This window comes from Neofelis nebulosa, chromosome 8 (assembly GCF_028018385.1).
Source record: "Neofelis nebulosa isolate mNeoNeb1 chromosome 8, mNeoNeb1.pri, whole genome shotgun sequence".
NCBI lineage: Eukaryota > Metazoa > Chordata > Mammalia > Carnivora > Felidae > Neofelis > Neofelis nebulosa.
In genome coordinates this window covers 80,366,270-80,386,734 of record NC_080789.1, presented here as the reverse complement: position 1 = coordinate 80,386,734, position 20,465 = coordinate 80,366,270, and the positions used below count along the sequence as shown (strand labels likewise).

General features: G+C 39.2%; 1 pseudogene; it reads right to left on the bottom strand.

Moving 5' to 3' along the window:
- Window positions 1-8,235: 8,235 nt before the first annotated feature.
- On the bottom strand, window positions 8,236-9,144 carry LOC131483865 (ADP/ATP translocase 2-like; annotated as a pseudogene).
- Window positions 9,145-20,465: the final 11,321 nt, after the last annotated feature.

Here is a 20,465-nt window from a genome sequence, read left to right as displayed (position 1 = left end):
TGCCATGCACACAGTGTTGTACCTCTTTTACCACTTTTATCATTTGGTCTGAAAACAACATGTATGAGATATCCTTTTGATAGATAACTTACTCTATAAGCTCTCAAACAGTGGTGCTGGCCAAACCATTATTAATAAACAAGGAAAACTCAAATCCAGAATTGATCATTTTGTTAAGGACATATCTCTGCCCTTATTAGGGTGGAAGGGATCGGATATAATCAACTTGTTTCAAGTAGAAGGTTGATTGTACCATTTTAAAAGCCTAATACTGGCCTCTTTGCTGACATGTTAGATATTCAGCCATGGCAATAGATAAATCAGTCTTGATTAGTGGGATCCCATGCTTCAGACCTATGCATAACCTCCATCATTGCCACCATAGCTACCTTCATGGGTCCTCTGTAGAAAAGATGGGATGCCTGAGGATAGAGACTGGCTTATGTACTGTATTAGTCTGCCTGACGATTGTCTTCTCTGTGATGGGTGCTCTCTATGGGCATTAATGTTAATACAAAGTTCTCAGACATTGTGCCCTTTCACCAAAAAATCTACCTGCATGCCACTTTCCCAGATTTCACTATACTGGATCTTGCTCCTTCCAAGCGACTTGCCACTGGTCAGCCTTCTTCTTACATCCTTACCATGAGCTATTTCTATAACCACACAGAGGGAATGCCAAGTGCACCACTCAAAGATTTACCCATTTGATGGATGTCCCCACCGCTGTCTTTCAGGACTTTACTGAGTGGGGCTTCAGTTAAGCACCATTCAGATTAGAACTAGAATATTTGAATAAATCCATCTGGGAGCTAGTCCTCAGATTTTCTCTCTTTCATCAATTGGCCTTAGGAATCCTTCCATGAGGCATGTTGTGAGTTGAGGAAGAAGCATTTGTTCAATAAACGTAGGTGTATGGGAAACTGGGATAGCAATTCAAAGAATTTACTTGTGCATTCTGGACCTGGCCAGGCCCACTCTTATATATGTACAATGCATCACTACAGTGCACATACAATTGTGTTACTTCATGGGTCTGATACTATCCAGCTCATGATAGACAACTTGGGTTTATAGTATCTTACTTGGTGCCCCATGACCTAACACTCAGTCTTTTCTAGGGTCCATATGAAACTGGGACCTGCATTTCAAAAGATGGGAGTTCCCTACCAGAACAAATATAACCTTCCTTCACATCCCTAAAGGTATAAACCCTGAGACTCTTAATAGACCTTACCAAAGTCCCCACATTGTAATCCACCATGGGATATTCTATTAGTTATCTAACGGTCGCATATTGCTGTGTAATAAAATGCCACAAAATCTAGTGGCTGCAATTATTTTACCTTCCAACTATCATTTATTAAATCAGATATAAGTAACTAAATTAGCATACCCATATTGCTGGAAGCAATTATAGTCTGAGTGCCTTCTCTCTCACCCATTCTCATTTGTATCACTTGGCATTTGAACAGTAAAGACCTGAGACTCTCTCACCCACTGGGTAGTAAGTCATTTGCTACCATGTGGCCAAGTGTAGCCAGATGGGATGGGTAGTTCCACTCTTCCTTGCAGATGTGATGTACTCCTCCTTTAATCCAATACAAAAGATTGAATGTTTGTCCCTCCTGTGAGGTTTTCATTTCTACAAAAAATGGCTATACTTTTAGTCCCTATATTAACCCAAATATATTTTCCATTCATCCCATTCCTGGCTTTATCTGGAGCCGGGGAATCCACACATGGATCACTAATTCTAAGTAACAGTCTTAACAATTGTTCCCCAGGGAACTGCTTATACCCATCAATAAAGTGGCTCAATTTCCTTTATTTTAAGTTTATTTACTTATTTTTAGAGAGAGAGAGAGAAAGCTTGAGCAGGGGAGGAGCAGAGAGGGAGGGAGAGGGGGAGAATCCCAAGCAGGTTCTGCACCATCAGTGCAGAGCCCAACGTGGGGCTCGAACTCATGAACTGCAAGACCATGACCTGAGCCGCAATCAGGAGTCGGATGCTCAACCAACTAAACGACCCAGGCACCCCAAAGTGGCTCATTTTCTTAACTGTATAGCCTCTAGTTTCCATGCTCTCTTGTTCTGTAGCATTTCCCGTGTTTATCATGCGTTTTGTGATTAGCAGTCAAACAAGACTAGCTTTTGTCTCTAAAATCCTATCTGGGGGCGCCTGGGTGGCACAGTCGGTTAAGTGTCCGACTTCAGCCAGGTCACGATCTCGCGGTCCGTGAGTTCGAGCCCCGCGTCAGGCTCTGGGCTGATGGCTCGGAGCCTGGAGCCTGTTTCCGATTCTGTGTCTCCCTCTCTCTCTGCCCCTCCCCCGTTCATGCTCTGTCTCTCTCTGTCCCAAAAATAAATAAAAAACGTTGAAAAAAAAAATTTAAAAAAAAAAATAAAATCCTATCTGCTCAAATTCCCTTGGTTGGAGCTTCACTTGCGGGCCAAGCACAAAAAATAATAGTAATAAACAAAAATAATCTTGGTTATCTCTTGTCTGGCAGCAATGAAGCAAATAACAAAATTCACCCTTTCCTGTCAATCTACATATCCTTCTTGGTTCATTTTTTTGTGTCCCCCTAGGCTCCATATCTATCATCTCTAAGTACCATTAGGTTTTCCCCAATCACAAAGCACAAAGTTTTTACGACTTCACAAACCAAGGATGACTTAGTAACCATTTCAGGCATAAAAAATTCATTTTCGTCTCTTCTTATCTGTGTCACTCTGTTCATGCTGCTAGAACAAAGCACCACACTGGGCAGCTTAAACAACAGAATTTTATTTCTCACAGTTCAGAAGACTGGAAATTCCAAGATCAAGATGCAGCAGATCCAGTGTCTGCTAAGAGCACACTTTGGTGGCTTAGAGGGGGTCGCCTTCTTACTGTGTGTTCACCTGGCCTTTTCTCATTGTGTGTGTGTGTGTGTGTGTGTGTGTGTGTGTGTAGGGAGAGAGTGTAGGAGCAAGCTCTGGCTTGCTTCCTTTTCTTATAAGCTCTCTTATAAGCTTTCTTATAAGCTCTTATAAGCTCTCTTCCTTTTCTTATAAGGACACTAGTCCCATCTTGAGGACCCTACTCTCAAGATCTCATTTAAACCTAATTACTTCCTAAAGGTCTCACCTCCAAATACAATCACAATGGAAGTTAAAGTTTCAATATGTGAATTTGGGGGAACACAAGCATTCAATCCATAACATCATCTTCACTCTTTTTCCCCGAAAACAGTCTTAGCCACTTCTCCATACAAAGTGAGTCAGGGATAATTTTAGCCATTCTACTTCTGACACCAATAGCACTAATTTATGCTCATGGTGTCTTCTTCAGTGAAGTATTTATGTAAACACATTCCAGCCATGTGACCAGCCTCAAACATTGAAAACCCCCCAGGTCCCACTGAAACCAGTTAAAAAGTCATAATCGGTGAGCCCAATTATTATTACTATACAATGCTGACAAGTAATCACATTCTGTCCCCATACAACTCACAGACTCGTGGTTGCAAGATATAATTCATCTCAGTTAGTCAACTGTAACTTTAGTTGAGGATCAGATACTATTCTACAGGCAACTCTGGGGACAAGCATGCAATCCGGTCTGACAGAGACTAACCCATGCTACACACTAGGAGTCAGCCAACTTTTTCTGTAAGGGGCCAGATAGTGAATATTTTAGGGCTTGTGAGCCCTATGTTCTCTGTTGCAACTACTAAACTCAGCTGTCATAGCATGAAAACAGCCATAAACATTGCATCAATGAATGTGCATGGCTGTACTTCAATAAAACTTTATGTAGCAAACTAGGCAATGAATCAGATTTAGCCTAAGTTGGCAGCAATCCACCCCCTGTACACCATCACTTTTACTTGTGTCGGTGCCTTCTCTGAATTTAACACAGAGGAACATCTTAGTAATTGTATGCTATAACTTGTTGGCGGTTATGAGCAGCCTAGAGGTTACCTGCGCACTTACCACTGACAATGCCATTCTGTACTGTTCCTGACTGATGAGTGAGCCAGCTCTATGATCCAATTCTGAGAAGTGGCTTTTAAGAACCACTTCTGTGCCAGTTTTCTTAGTTTGCTTCCTGAAAGCAGAGGCTGAAACAGGGACTTGGGTGAGGATAGTTCATTTGGGACATGATCCCAGGACATAAGAATGAGGTAGGAGGAGAGAGACAAGGAAAGAGGAGCATTATTAAAGTCTCTTCAGTGGGTAATGAGGGTGTCAAGGACATGCAATCTAGATGTCCTAGAATTGTCACTGGTACAAAGAATAGGTGATTGTAGTCCTTAGATCCTAGCTCTCAGCCCACGTTTGTTGACAAATATTAACTACCCTGAATTTCTGGACTGAGCTTGTGCATGGGCCCAGCAGGGTCTTACAGACCCCTTCAGGGCTGGAGAAAGCCCTCAAACAGAAACCGAAAGGATGCATAGTGCACTTTGAGATAGGAAGTTTTCAGGGAAAGGTGACTCAACGGTCGTGCCAAACTATCATCACAGTGAGGGCTGAGATCAGAGGGACAGTGGCCGAGGGTGCCAGATATATAAAGAGTGAGATGGCACAGAAAGGAGAATTCACTTGTAGCACCAAGTAATAACCATCTAAATAAGTGGAAGTTTCAGAGGACTGAAGTACCAAGAAAAGAGGTGGCATAGTCTGGCAGATCAAAAGGGTAGAAAACCATTCCACCCAGGGCAGGGTGCCAAAGCTAAGACCAAGTGTCTACACTGGCTTTCACTTCCCAGGTCACAAATACATCCAATTGTATGACCCATGGTTTTAATCCACTTTAAAACAAAGCAGGGGGCACCTGGTTGGCTCAGTTGGTTAAGTGTCTGACTTCAGCTTAGGTCATGATCTCATGGTTCGTGGGTTCAAGTCCCACATCAGGCTCTGTGCTGACAGCTCAGAGCCTAGAGCCTGCTTCAGTTTCTGTGTCTCCCTTACTCTCTGCCCGTCCCCTGCTTGCACACTGTCTCTCTCTGTCTCTCGAAAATAAATAAACATTAAAAACTTAAAAAAAAAACAGATTCAGGGCAGTTTCTACCTCTGGGTTCAAAATGAGGAGCACCTACTATCTTCTCAGCTGTCTCCATGAAGCCAGAGAAGCTCAGGCCTGTCCTACTGCCCAGAGGGACTCTTTCCTCTGCCAAACGAGCCAGCCCTGAGAGTCAGCCCCTCACAGCCTCTCTTCTGAAACCAATAAACCTCTAGTTAGAAAGCCAGAAGCTCCTGCTTCTATTTTATTTTCAATTGTACTCCCATAGAGCCTCAGGAGAAATTTAAGATGAGATAAAGAGAAAGTTCAAGAACCTATGTTAGCATTTTGATATACAAACCCAAGATAAGCCTCAAAATAAACAAACCAAAAAAATCATTAAGAATAAGATACTTAGTATAACTTTGTGTTCAAAAATGAAAAAAAAGCTAGGGGCACCTGGGTGGCTCAGTTAAGCATTCAGCTTTGGCTCAGGTCATGATCTTACAGTTTGTGAGTTCAAACCCTGCATCGAGCTCTATGCTGACAGCTCAGAACATGGAGCCTGCTTTGGATTCTGTGTCTCCCTCTCTCTTCCCCTTCCCCATTCACATTCTTTCTCTCCCTCTCCTTCTCTCTCTCTCTCTCTCTCTCTCAAAAATAAATAGACATGAAAAAAAATAAGACACTTCTTATAATTTTGTGTTTAAAAATGAAAAAAAAAAATACTAGGGGCACCTAGTTGGCTCAGTCAGTTAAACATATGACTTCAGCTCAGTTCATGATCTTGCAGTTTGTGAGTTCGAGCCCCATGTCAGGCTCTGTGCTGAAAGCTCAAAGCCTGGAGCCTGCTTTGGATTCTGTGTCTCCATCTTTCTCTGCCCCTCCCCTGCTCACACTATCTCTCTAGAAAGTAAATAAACATTAAAAAGAAGGTTTTTTTAAAGTGTATATTGCCTTTTTTAAAAAAATTAATTAAAAAAGCTTTAATAGTATAATAAAAAATGAAAAAAACTAGAATAAACCTAAATGCCAAAATTTAAATAAATTGGCACATAAGTTGTTGAATAGTCATATTTGAAAATATTACACACTATTCAACTCACATTTTAAAAATACATAAGGATATTAAAAATGCTCACAGTATAAATGCAAATGTGAAAAGGCAGAATATAAAAGGCAAATACTAGTATAGCTTCTTCATTTTAGGTGACTAAGGAGGTATACTTTCTTTTTACTATAGGCTTCTTGCTGAGGGGCTTCCAAGAACACCATAATGAAGCAGAAGGAGATTGTTCACAGAAATGATCACCTGAAGAAGATTGAGCCAAGGAACCTTGCTGGTGGATTCCCAGACTCACATGCCTCTAAGACTGAAGAACTGAGACATTTTGTCCTGGTCACTGACCGCAAACAAGAGGTAAAGAACACACAAAGCCTCATATGACTCAGAACCAGGCCCTTCGGAAATGTCCACTGAGCTTATCAGAGTCTTTGTGGCACAGAATGGACAATAGTATAGGAGTGTGATGACTTGTTGTCCTAAATAATGTTGAGAAAACTGGGGCACTTTCACAAATATAGAAACAGAAGTAAGAAAAGTCTTTCATGGCATAGGAATGCAGCTAGCAGTGACTAATGTCTTGTGGTTCTTTCTAGGATAATAAAATGTAATGTCTACAGAGTTTGGCCTGAAAATGATTTCAGCTATTTCAGGAACACAGTCTTGGACAATTTATTGACACCCTGGCAAAAGAAGGATCATTCTCAAATCAGTAAATCAGTCTTCAGAAGGTAAGGGATCCTGATTTTGTGAAATAAAGACAGCATCACAGATCTGAAGGGAATCCAAGCCTGAACAAGAAGAAGAAAGGGAAAACAAAATTTGTAGGCGAGGATTTTGAAAAAAAGATTGGATGGAAATTTTGTAATTGGATGATCCTCATCTGTGGGGTGGAGGTGGGGCTGGCAGCATTCAATTTCATTTTGAATTCCTGAAGTGATTGAAACTGTCTCCCCCTTAATTTGACTTTTTCCAGGCCTCTCCTTGGGGTTTCACACACAGTCTTAGGAGCACTGACAGTGGCAGAGGGATAAATTAGAAGCCCCACAACACCTCTGAAACTGTTAGATGGAAATTCTCCTTTATTTTGGTTAGATCTAGCATCCCTTTAATTCAAGAACCATTTTGGACTCTGGTAGAAAGTCTAACAATTACTTTATTCCTGGCCTGGGACTGTTTCTGCTCCTGAAATTCATGGAATTCCTAGATTCTGTGGGTGAAAAAAATTGCATCAGCAACTTGATAAAAAAGAAATCTATTTTTTTTAAATACAAAGCCTGTCACTTGAAATGTTTCAAGTGTCAGGATAGACAGGTCCTAAGTGAAGGAAATTGAAATTACCATGTATTTGTATTAGACTTTTTTTTTTTAAATTAATATTCTTCCAGTGATGTTTTGTTCACAATGATTTGATAAGACTGTCTTGATTTATTATATTGGCAACATCTTTAGACAGCAGGACCCAGGAGTGATAACATCCTGGTCAAGAACTGCCAGTAGTTCTCTGATCAATGTTATCTCTCACATTTTGACAAAATGTCTCTTTCATTTAGTGTGAATCTGTTTTAAGTTGAAGAACAGGCAACATTATCAATCTTGCCTGGAGCAAATGAGTACATGGGGAAAAAGTGAGATGCTATTAATAATATACAGAAACACTGCAGTTTTATGAAGTCATCCACTCTCTTGACAAAGAGAGAAGAATCCAGTTTAACTACTGACCATTACCTAATGAAGAGCTGCTAAAACAAACCAACAGGAACTGATCATTGCAACATACAACAGTTAGCAATTTAGTACTCTGAGAAAGTATCTAAGTAAATTACTGGCCATCACATTTTAGTGCCAAATACTCAGAATTCTTGTTTACTATCTATTGCAGAGAACATAGTCCTTCATTTACTATTTTCAATGATATCTCTAAAATAGAACAACAGCAACAACTCAAAGTCTCAAAAGTGAGCTGTTCATCAAGAAACATACACATACTACTTGGTGATGGTACTCCAGATGTTTTGGGAAATTTGTTCAGGTAAGTGATTTTTCAAGGCACAGATTTACTCCCATTTTCATCCAGTAAATAGTTGCCATTGATAAAGAGTCAACAGTCTGTCAAGAATGCTCAAGCTATGTTATATAATACAACATGCCTTTCACAGGGGGGAAACCAGGAAATAACTTATGCGAACTCCTTGATTTCATCATACGAGACAAGCACAGAAGTACCACCCATGCCTTTGAGAACATTGGACCATGCCCCTTTGAAAAAGCTTTGGTTCCTTTATCAAGAGCAATCTTCCTCTGGCAGTCAAGCACGCCTGTGTACATGAGGTCAGTTCCTTGGCATCCTGACTGCATCATCATTTAGCCACAAAGAGTGTCAAATGGAAAGGAAGTCAACACAGCAACTGTTGTGACAGATTATGGGATCATACATCTGATAAAGATGTAAGTATCCTAGGGATCTGGTAGCATTCCTTTGCAGTGTCATAGACACCGAAGTAGCAGCTCAGTAGATGATAGTGGCCTGCACAGACACATTAAAGCCTTGGTAGCCCTTAATCCCATCAGATTTGTATATCTTAACCAAGCAGTCATCCAGGTCCCGGGGTTCCCTTTCAGCTCCAGCTTTGCCCACATCAGCTGCTAGGCAGGTAAGGGCAAAATCAAGAGGCTACACAAAACAAGGATGGGGCCCCAGCTACCAGATTCTGGGCAAAGGAACCTGATGCTGGATTCCGGGCAAAGAAGTGCCAAAATTGGGTTCTCTTGTCCACACCACCCACGAAGATCTGCTTGTGTTTATCTTTGAAGGTGAAGTTGAGAACCTGGTTGGGGAAGCATGTGATGATATATATTGGCCAGGTTACCCTGCCAGGAGGACGGGACTCCCTGCTCCTTGGAGATATGAACCACACAGTCCATAGTGCCCTTGTATTGCTTATCTACGGGGATTTGCAATGCTGAGATGCTACACCTGCAACAGCAGCTTGACCCACTCAGTGGGTGCTCCCCTGGTCTTGGAGACGGCCACAGTCACTCCACCCAGCAGGAAGTCCTTGGCAAAGGACACAGTGGCATCTGTCATGTCGAAAGGAAAGAGGAGGCAGGCAACCGCAGAACTGCGGCAGGAACCGGCAGGGACTCCGGGACTCTGGGCTGCTTGTACTCATTTGCTCCACAGTTTATTCTACATTTGTTCACAAATAAAGTAAAACAGAGTAAAAATTAAACAAATAAGCTAACAATGAAGTGCCTATAATGTCATGGAAGAGAGTTGTCATAGAAGGTACGGGAGAGACGACTACTTGTCAATCTCATTGAAAAAGGACCTTATGATTTAATAAGGCTGTAACACTATATCCTCCATACACCATACCAGGTAGGATATGGTTAGTGCCACAGAGAGAAACTCCAAACTATGTATGCGGAAAGGGATGAACAATGAAGGGAGTGTTTTTAAATGGTGCTGACCAATGAGCAAGATTTCAGTGGTCAGTGAGGGCATTCTGGGTGGGACATACTCTGGGCAATGATGTAGAAGCAGGAGAGTGCACAGTATACTTTGAGATTAGCCAGGAAAGTCCCGTTGGCTTCTATAGGAAAGTAATGGGAGATGAGATGGAACATGTATTGGTTGGTATTTACCCTTTTGCAAAAAATAAATAAGTAAATCAGATAATCTAATTCAACTATTGGCTACTAGAGGAATAGATAATATATAAAACATTATGATGAGTTACATAAAAGAATTAGTGCTGGACAAAATTGTCAAGGGGATGAAATTTGTCTTTGGTTCCCACACTCTACCCCCTTCAGGACCTTAATGGTTTCCTTAATCCTCTTAAAAATCTGCTTGTAGCTCCTCACTTCATAGATAATTGCAAAATTCTGGTTAGCATCTACCACTGTTCCCTCAGAGATGCTCTGTATGCTTTAGTTAGAATAAAAGGGTTATTAAGGATGAAACAGGAAATTCAAGCATAAATTAGTGGATGAAGAAGAATTAGGGAAGATATTAATTAGCCTTCCCAGATTCCTAAAATCAGTTACTACATATAGGGTTAAGGTTTGCTCTAACGATTACTTGAGATCTTAATCTTTAAGATAGAATTATTTTTCCCCCACTGCTATGGAAATCCTCCTTGGAGTAAATTTCTGACTGTGTCTAATTAAGGAAGAAATTTTTAAATGCCTGCTAAGGGAAGTTGGAACATTTGCAGCTGTTTGGTTAGTCCATATCCATTATGAATTAATTTTGCCCCTTCCGTAGTAGCTAGAGCACATAAACTGATTTATCCAGCCTCCCTTATAGCTCCCTTCTGGCCAAAGAGACTGAAGCAGAAGTCTGTTGAGGAACATCTAGGAAACTTGTGCTTCATTGATAAAGAGGACAGTTGGTACAGCCTCTTCAAGACTTAAACATGAACCTGGTGCCTGAAACAGCGGCAGTTGTCCCATAAAAATGAAGATAAAGTCAAGAAAACTTCAGAAATGCCAAATCTGATGGCTTTGAGCTGCTGAACCAACACTAACTGCCACATATTTCTTGTTATGGGAGAAGAGATGCTCTTTTTACTCAAACCGTTGTTAGCTGGATTTTCTGTTACAGCTGAAAGTATTCCTAACAATGAAAGGCCAATATCAGAATCCAGTGAAAATTTTTTTTAATATGTATTCATCTCAGGGTTGGGATCAGGATGCAGTGGGACTGAGACATGGTACATAAGACCATGAGCATGCAATTCCAATTGCTACAGATCCCTCACTTAATCCTTCTATTTATGGATCAATTTTAGGCTTAGAAAGGAGTATCTCAGGTTTTTTTTCTTTTTCTTTTTCTGTTAATTTTATTTTTTTTTAATTTACATCCAAATTAGTTAGCATATAGTACAACAATGATTTCAGGAGTAGATTCTGTAAATCCCCTTACCATTTAGCCCACCCCCTCTCCCACAACCCCTCCAGTAACCCTCAGTTTGTTCTCCATATTTAAGAGTCTTTTATGATTTTGTCCCTCTCCCTGTTTTTATATTATTTTTCTTCCCTTCCCTTATGTTCATCTGTTCTGTGTCTTAAAGTCCTCATATAAGTGAAGTCATATGATATATGTCTTTCTCTGACTGACTAATTTCACTCACCATAATATCCTCTAGTTCCATCCACATAGATGCAAATGGCAAGATTTCATTCTTTTTGATTACCAAGTAATACCCCATTGTATATATATACCACATCCTCTTTATCCATTCATCCATTGATGGGCATTTGGGCTCTTTCCATACTTTGTTTATTGTTGATAGTGCTGCGATAAGCATTGGGGTGCATGTGTCATCTTTGAAACAGCATACCTGTATCCCTTGGATAAATACCTAGTAGTGCAATTGCTGGGTTGTAGGGTCGTTCTATTTTTTATTTTTGTTTTTATTTTTTTAATATATGAAATTTATTGCCAAATTGGTTTCCATACAACACCAGTGCTCATCCCAAAAGATGCCCTTCTTCAATGCCCATCACCTACCCTCCTCTCCCTCCCACCCCTCATCAACCCTCAGTTTGTTCTCAGTTTTTAAGAGTCTCTTATGCTTTGGCTCTCTCCCACTCTAACCTCTTTTTTTCCCTTCCCCTCCCCCATGGGTTTCTGTTAAGTTTCTCAGGATCCATATAAGAGTGAAAACATATGGTATCTGTCTTTCTCTGTATGGCTTATTTCACTTAGCATCACACTCTCCAGTTCCATCCACGTTGCTACAAAGGGCCATATTTCATTCTTTCTCATTGCCACGTAGTACTCCATTGTGTATACAAACCACAATTTCTTTATCCATTCATCAGTTGATGGACATTTAGGCTCTTTCCACAATTTGGCTATTGTTGAGAGTGCTGCTATAAACATTGGGTTTATATTGCTATAAACATTGGTTGGGAGTGCTGCTATAAACAAGTACCCCTATGCATCAATACTCCTGTATCCCTTGGGTAAACTCCTAGCAGTGCTACTGCTGGGTCATAGGGTAGGTCTATTTTTAATTTTTTGAGGAACCTCCATACTGTGTTCCAGAGTGGCTGCACCAGCTTGCCTTCCCACCAGCAATGCAAAAGAGATCCTCTTTCTCTGCATCCTCGCCAACATCTGTTGTTGCCTGAGTTGTTAATGTTAGCCATTCTGACAGGGGTGAGGTGGTATCTCATTGTGGTTTTGATTTGTATTTCCCTGATGATGAGTGATGTTGAGCATTTTTTCATGTGTCGGTCGGCCATCTGGATATCTTCTTTGGAGAAGTGTCTATTCTTGTCTTTTGCCCATTTCTTCACTGGATTATTTGATTTTGGGTGTTGAGTTTGATAAGTTCTTTATACATTTTGGATACTAACCCTTTATCTGATATGTCATTTGCAAATATCTTCTCCCATTCCATCGGTTGCCTTTTAGTTTTGCTGATTGTTTCCTTTGCTGTGCAGAAGCTTTTTATTTTGATGAGGTCCCAGTAGTTCATTTTTGCCTTTGTTTCCCTGGCCTCCAGAGACGTGTTGAGTAAGAAGTTGCTGCAGCCAAGATCAACGAGGCTTTTGCCTGCTTTCTCCTCGAGAATTTTGACGGCTTCCTGTCTTACATTGAGGTCTTTCATCCATTTTGAGTTTATTTTTGTGTATGGTGTAAGAAAGTGGCCCAGGTTGATTTTTCTCCATGTCGCTGTCCAGTTTTCCCAGCACCACTTGCTGAAGAGACTGTCTTTATTCCATTGGATATTCTTTCCTGCTTTGTCAAAGATTAGTTGGCCATACATTTGTGGGTCCATTTCTGGGTTCTTGGGAGTATCTCAGTTTTTACCAAAATCTTTATTAACCAAAGGTCTGTATTCTAAGTTGTCCAGACAAGCTCAGAAATATCCACTTTGTCATGAAGCACATTTATCAACATCATTCATAAGCAAAATTGGAAGGATGAATAATTTGTGAATACCTCCTAGGTACACATATTTTGCTTTTAGTTTTACATATATTATGCCACACATTCCATGCAGCTTGGGGAGATAAGTCTTTATCTTTACCAGACTCTCTTACTCCTCTTCTGATGAAGAATCTGAGAGCCAAGAGCTCAAGTGATTTGTCCTTACTCCTCTAGTCAAAGACAGAACCAACATTAAAACTCAGATATGCTTATATTCTTTCCATTATGATAATGTCTCCTCTGTAATTTATATCTCAATGCTTTAATTCTTTATATTCATTGAATTGCAAAATAGTAGAAAATTTAAAAGTATGAGAATCGTAAGATCTTTTAAAAAGAAAATGAAGACAGAATACCGTGTAAACTCAGCTTCCAAACTAGCTCCTCTTGCTCCACGTTTCTTATACAAAACCAATATTTTAGTAGCTTTCTGTTTCAATACAATCGATCCTGCCATTCTCTTCCTGATATTTCAAGTCACAAGTGGTTCATAATCAATTCAATACAAATTTGGGGAGCATGATATGGTAATGTCTCTCTAACTATAAAATTTGTGATTCATAGAGCTCATTTTAGAGCTTAATTCTGAAGGGGGGAAACTGAGCTCCAGAGAGTTTCAGTGAATAGCTCCAGGTCCCATAGTCATTTCATGATATAACTAAGTTATCACACATTTCTTGACATCTAGAGTAATACTGTTTTTATTATGCCATAATTCTGAATCTTCTACTTGCTATCTGTGTACCTTTGGCAAGCCACTTAACCTCTTAAACTTCCGTTTTTCCCCCCTTCTCCAAAGGGGATGATAGTAATATTTTTTGTGATGTATATTGTGAGAGCTGTTCCTTTTCTCCCTCCAAATAAACCTCTGATTTCAATTTCTTCCACACAGCTTTAGTAGCAACCCATTTCTCAGGAGTGTATCATTATTAGTCTAAATCAAGCTTCGGGAACCATCCCCTTGTTAGTAGTTCATATAGAGGTGGGCATAGGACCTAATTCTGACCATTGATACTTGAGAGGACATCTGCTGAGGAAATCAATCTGCCAGTAAAATCTTAGTATAACTGAAAAATATATTACCAAAAAGAGGGGAGAAAGAAAGAAAATTACAGGCCAATATATCTCATTAATATAAACACAAAATTTCTTAACAAAATAGTTCTTGATCAAATCCACCAGTATGTGCAAGGGATAATACATCATGTCCTTGTGGGGTTTATCTCAGGAATGCAATATCGATTAAATGTTTGAAAATTGATTCGCAGAACTTGCCCTATTAACTAAAACAAAGGAGTAAAGAACATATTACCATTTCAGTAGTTGCAGAAAAATTATTTAGTTAATTCAGCAACTACTCATGATAAAAACTCTCAGCAAGTAAGTAAAACAGTGAAACTCCTTGATCTAATGAAGGGCAATTACAAAAACTGCACAATTTTGTATATATATATATGTGTGTGTGTGTGTGTGTGTGTGTGTGAAGATATGTACAGTATATATATGTACAAGATTATACATAATGGTAAAATTAATTTCCCCCTTAAGATCAGGATGTCCAATCTCATCACTACTCATTAAGTATTATAATGTGATTCCAAAATTGTAATAGGAGAAGGGAAAGAAAGCCAGCATACAGATTGGAAAGGAAGAAGCAAACCTGATGCGTTTTCAGATGACATCATTGACTATATAGAAAATCCTAAGGAACTTACAAAACGATTTATAGAACTTGGGGCGCCTGGGTGGCGCAGTCGGTTAAGCGTCCGACTTCAGCCAGGTCACGATCTCGCGGTCCGTGGGTTCGAGCCCCGCGTCGGGCTCTGGGCTGATGGCTCAGAGCCTGGAGCCTGTTTCCGATTCTGTGTCTCCCTCTCTCTCTGCCCCTCCCCCGTTCATGATCTGTCTCTCTCTGTCCCAAAAATGAATAAAAAACGTTGAAAAAAAAATTAAAAAAAAAAGAACTAATAAGTGAATTATAAAGTTCATAGAATACAAGTTAAAATATTAAAATCAATTTTATTTTTATATACCAAGAGAAAATAATTGAAAATTAAATTAACATTCCATTTACAATAGTATCAAGTAACACAAATCATTTAGGAATAAATTTAACAAAAGATATGCAAAATGTTATCACTGTAAAGAATACAATATTGCTGACCAAATATAAAGAAGACCCAAATAAATGGAGAAATAGCCCCTATTCATAAGTTAGAATAGTTATTATCATAAAGATAATAATTCTTATCAAATTAATCTCTAAACTCAACATAATCCAGGTCACAAATCTAGCAAGGTTTTTTTGTAGAAACACAAAAGCTGGTTATAAAAAATGCACAGAGCTCAAAGAACCTAGAATATTCAAAGCAAGACTGCAAAAATACAAAGTTGTAGGATTTACATTATCTGATTTCAAGACTTACTGCACAAGTGCAGTACTAAAGAGAGTATGGTATTGGCCAAACCAGAGAGAGATAGAACAATGGTATAAAAGAGAAGGCTCCAAAATAAACACACACCTACACAGACATTTGATTTTCTGCAAAGGTGCCAAAGCAATCCAATAGGGGAAAGAGTGGCTTTTTAACACATAGTGCTGGAACCGCTAAGTATCCTTATGGAAAAAGAAACTTGACTGCTTTTTTATACCACACTGAAAAATTAAGTAGAGCTTAAAGGAAAACATAGGAGAACATAGTTACCACTTTGGTGTAAGCAATGGTTTATCAGGAAGAACACAGAAAGCAGTGAGCCAATAATGTAAGAATATTTACATTTTACCAAAATGAAAAACGTACGCACAACAAAAGATGCCATTACAAAAAATGAGTAGACTAGTCTAGAAAAAATATTCACAAGGCTGGCATTTAGAATATATAAAGAAACCATACAACTTTATAATAAAAGGACAAACAGTAAAAGTTCTTAATCAACAAAAAAGTTGAACACTTTACAAAATAATGTGTACAAATAACCAGTAAGTAAATTTTAAAAGCAGTTGACGTTATTAGCCAGGAAAGAAATGTAAATCAAAGTCACAATGAAATAAAGCTGCTAGCAAAGCCAAAATTTTTTTTCAATATATGAAATTTATTGTCAAATTAGTTCCCATACAACATCCAGTGCTCATCCCAAAAGGTGCCCTCCTCAGTAGCCATCACCCACCCCCCAACCCCCCATCAACCCTCAGTTTGTTCTCAGTTTTTAAGAGTCTCTTATGCTTTGGCTCTCTCCCACTCTAACCTCTTTTTTTTTTCCTTCCCCTCCCCCATGGGTTTCTGTTAAGTTTCTCAGGATCCACATAAGAGTGAAAACATATGGTATCTGTCTTTCTCTGTAGGGCTTATTTCACTTAGCATCACACTCTCCAGTTCCATCCACGTTGCGACAAAGGGCCATATTTCGTTCTTTCCATTGCCACGTAGGACTCCATTGTGTATATAAACCACAATTTCTTTATCCATTCATCAGTTGATGGACATTTAGGCTCTTTCTATAATTTGGCTATAGTTGAGAGCGCTGCTATAAACATTGGGGTATAAGTGCCCCTATGCATCAGTACTCCTGTATCCCTTGGGTAAATTCCTAGCAGTGCTATTGCTGGGTCATAGGGTAGGTCTATTTTTAATTTTTTGAGGAACCTCCACACTGTTTTCCAGAGTGGCTGCACCAATTTGCATTCCCACTGACAGTGCAAGAGGGTTCCCATTTCTCCACATCCTCTCCAGCGTCTATAGTCTCCTGATTTCTTCATTTTGGCCACTCTGACTGGTGTGAGGTGATATCCGAGTGTGGTTTTGATTTGTATTTCCCTGATGAGGAGCGACGTTGAACATCTTTTCATGTGCCTGTTGGCCATCCGGATGTCTTCTTTAGAGAAGCGTCTATTCATGTTTTCTGCCCATTTCTTCACTGGGTTATTTGTTTTTCGGGTGTGGAGTTTGGTGAGCTCTTTATAGATTTTGGATACTAGCCCTTTGTCCGATATGTCATTTGCAAATATCTTTTCCCATTCCGTTGGTTGCCTTTTAGTTTTGTTGGTTGTTTCTTTTGCTGTGCAGAAGCTTTTTATATTCATGAGGTCCTAGTAATTCACTTTTGCTTTTAATTCCCTTGCCTTTGGGGATGTGTCGAGTAAGAGATTGCTACGGCTGAGGTCAGAGAGGTCTTTTCCTGCTTTCTCCTCTAAGGTTTTGATGGTTTCCTGTCTCACATTCAGGTCCTTTATCCATTTTGAGTTTATTTTTGTGAATGGTGTGAGAAAGTGGTCTAGTTTCAACCTTCTGCATGTTGCTGTCCAGTTCTCCCAGCACCATTTGTTAAAGAGACTGTCTTTTTTCCATTGGATGTTCTTTCCTGCTTTGTCAAAGATGAGTTGGCCATACGTTTGTGGGTCTAGTTCTGGGGTTTCTATTCTATTCCATTTTTCTTTGTGTCTGTTTTTGTGCCAATACCATGCTGTCTTGATGCTTACAGCTTTGTAGTAGAGGCTAAAGTCTGGGATTGTGATGCCTCCCGCTTTGGTCTTCTTCTTCAAAATTACTTAGGCTATTCGGGGCCTTTTGTAGTTCCATATGAATTTTAGGATTGCTTGTTCTAGTTTCAAGAAGAATGCTGGTGCAATTTTGATTGGGATTGCATTCAGTGTGTAGATAGCTTTGGGTAGTATTGACATTTTGACAATATTTATTCTTCCAATCCATGAGCATGGAATGTTTTTCCATTTCTTTATATCTTCTTCAATTTCCTTCATAAGCTTTCTATAGTTTCCAGCATACAGATCTTTTACATCTTTGGTTAGATTTATCCCTAGGTATTTTATGTTTCTTGGTACAATTGTGAATGGGATCAGTTTCTTTATTTGCCTTTCTGTTGCTTCATTATTAGTGCATAAGAATGCAACTGATTTCTGTACATTGATTTTGTATCCTGCAACTTTGCTGAATTCATGTATCAGTTCTAGCAGACTTTTGGTGGAGTCTATCGTATTTTCCATGTATAATATCATGTCATCTGCAAAAAGTGAAAGCTTAACTTCATCTTTGCCAATTTTGATGCCTTTGATTTCCTTTTGTTGTCTGAATGCTGATGCTAGAACTTCCAGCACTATGTTAAACAACAGCGGAGAGAGTGGACATTCCTATCGTGTTCCTGATCTCAGGGAAAAAGCTCTCAGTTTTTCCCCATTGAGGATGATGTTGGCTGTGGGCTTTTCAGAAATGGCTTTTATGATCTTTAAGTATGTTCCTTCTATCCCGACTTTCTCCAGGGTTTTTATTAAGAAAGTTGCTGAATTTTGTCAAATGCCTTTTCTGCATCGATTGACAGGATCCTATGGTTCTTATCTTTTCTTTTATTGTGATGTATCACGTTGATTGATTTGCGAATGTTGAACCAGCCCTGCATTCCAGGAATGAATCCCACTTGATCGTGGTGAATAATTCTTTTTATATGCTGTTGAATTCAATTTGCTAGTATCTTATTGAGAATTTTTGCATCCATATTCATCAGGGATATTGGCCTGTAGTTCTCTTTTTTTACTGGGTCTCTGTCTGGTTTAGGAATCAAAGTAATACTGGCTTCATAAAATGAGTCTGGAAGTTTTCCTTCCCTATTTTTTGGAATAGCTTGAGAAGGATAGGTATTATCTCTGCTTTAAACGTCTGGTAGAACTCCCCTGGGAAGCCATCTGGTCCTGGACTCTTATTTGTTGGGAGGTTTTTGATGACTGATTCAATTTCTTCACTGTTTTTGGGTCTGTTCAAGCTTTCTATTTCCTCCTGATTGAGTTTTGGAAGTGTGTGGGTGCTTAGGAATTTGTCCATTTCTTCCAGGTTGTCTAGTGTGTTGGCATATAATTTTTCATAGTATTCCCTGATAATTGCTTGTATTTCTGATGGATTGGTTGTAATAATTCCATTTTCATTCATGATTTTATCTATTTGGGTCATCTCCCTTTTCTTTTTGAGAAGCCTGGCTAGGGGTTTATCAATTTTGTTTATTTTTTCAAAAAACCAACTCTTGGTTTCGTTTATCTGCTATACAGTTTTTTTAGATTCTATATTGTTTATTTCTGCTCTGATCTTTATTATTTCTCTTCTTCTGCTGGGTTTAGGCTGTCTTTGCTGTTCTGCTTCTATTTCCTTTAGGTGTGCTGTTAGATTTTGTATTTGGGATTTTTCTTGTTTCTTGAGATAGGCCTGGATTGCAATGTATTTTCCTCTCAGGACTGCCTTCGCTGCATCCCAAAGCGTTTGGATTGTTGTATTTTCATTTTCGTTTGTTTCCATCTATTTTTTAATTTCTTCTCTAATTGCCTGGTTGACCCACTCATTCTTTAGTAGGGTGTTCTTTAACCTCCATGCTTTTGGAGGTTTTCCAGACTTTTTCCTGTGGTTGATTTCAAGCTTCATAGCATTGTGGTCTGAAAGTATGCATGGTATGATTTCAATTCTTGTATACTTATGAAGGGCTGTTTTGTGACCCAGTATGTGATCTATCTTGGAGAATGTTCCATGTGCACTCAAGAAGAAAGTATATTCTGTTGCTTTGGGATGCAGAGTTCTAAATATATCTGTCAAGTCCATCTGATCCAGTGTATCATTCAGCGCCCTTTTTTCTTTATTGACCGTGTGTGTCTACATGATCTATCCATTTCTCTAAGTGGAGTGTTAAAGTCCCCTGCAATTACCACATTCTTATCAATAAGGTTGCTTATGTTTGTGAGTAGTTGTTTTATATATTTGGGGGCTCCTGTATTCAGTGCATAGACATTTATAATTGTTAGCTCTTCCTGATGGATAGACCCTGTGATTATTATATAATGCCCTTCTTCATCTCTTGTTACAGCCTTTAACTTAAAGTCTAGTTTGTCTGATATAAGTATGGCTACTCCAGCTTTCTTTTTGCTTCCAGTGGTGTGATAAATAGTTCTATCCCCTCACTCTCAATCTGAAAGTGTCCTCAGGTCTAAAATGAGTCTCTTGTAGACAGCAAATAGATGGGTCTTGTTTTTTTATCCATTCTGATACCCTATGTCTTTTGGTTGGCACATTTAATCCATTTACATTCAGTGTTATTTTAGAAAGATATGGGTTTAGAGTCATTGTGATGTCCGTAGGTTTCATGCTTGCAGCGATGTCTCTGGTACTTTGTCTCACAGGATCCCCCTTAGGATCTCTTGTAGGGCTGGTTTAGTGGTGACAAATTCCTTCAGTTTTTGTTTGTTTGGGAAGACCTTGATCTCTCCTTCTAATCTAAATGACAGACTTGCTGGATAAAGGATTCTTGGCTGCATATTTTTTTCTGTTCATCACATTGAAGATCTGCCATTCCTTTCTGGCCTGCCAAGTTTCAGTAGACAGATTGGTCACGAGTCTTATAGGTCTCCCTTTATATGTTAGAGCACGGTTATCCCTTGCTGCTTTCAGAATTTTCTCTTTATCCTTGTATTT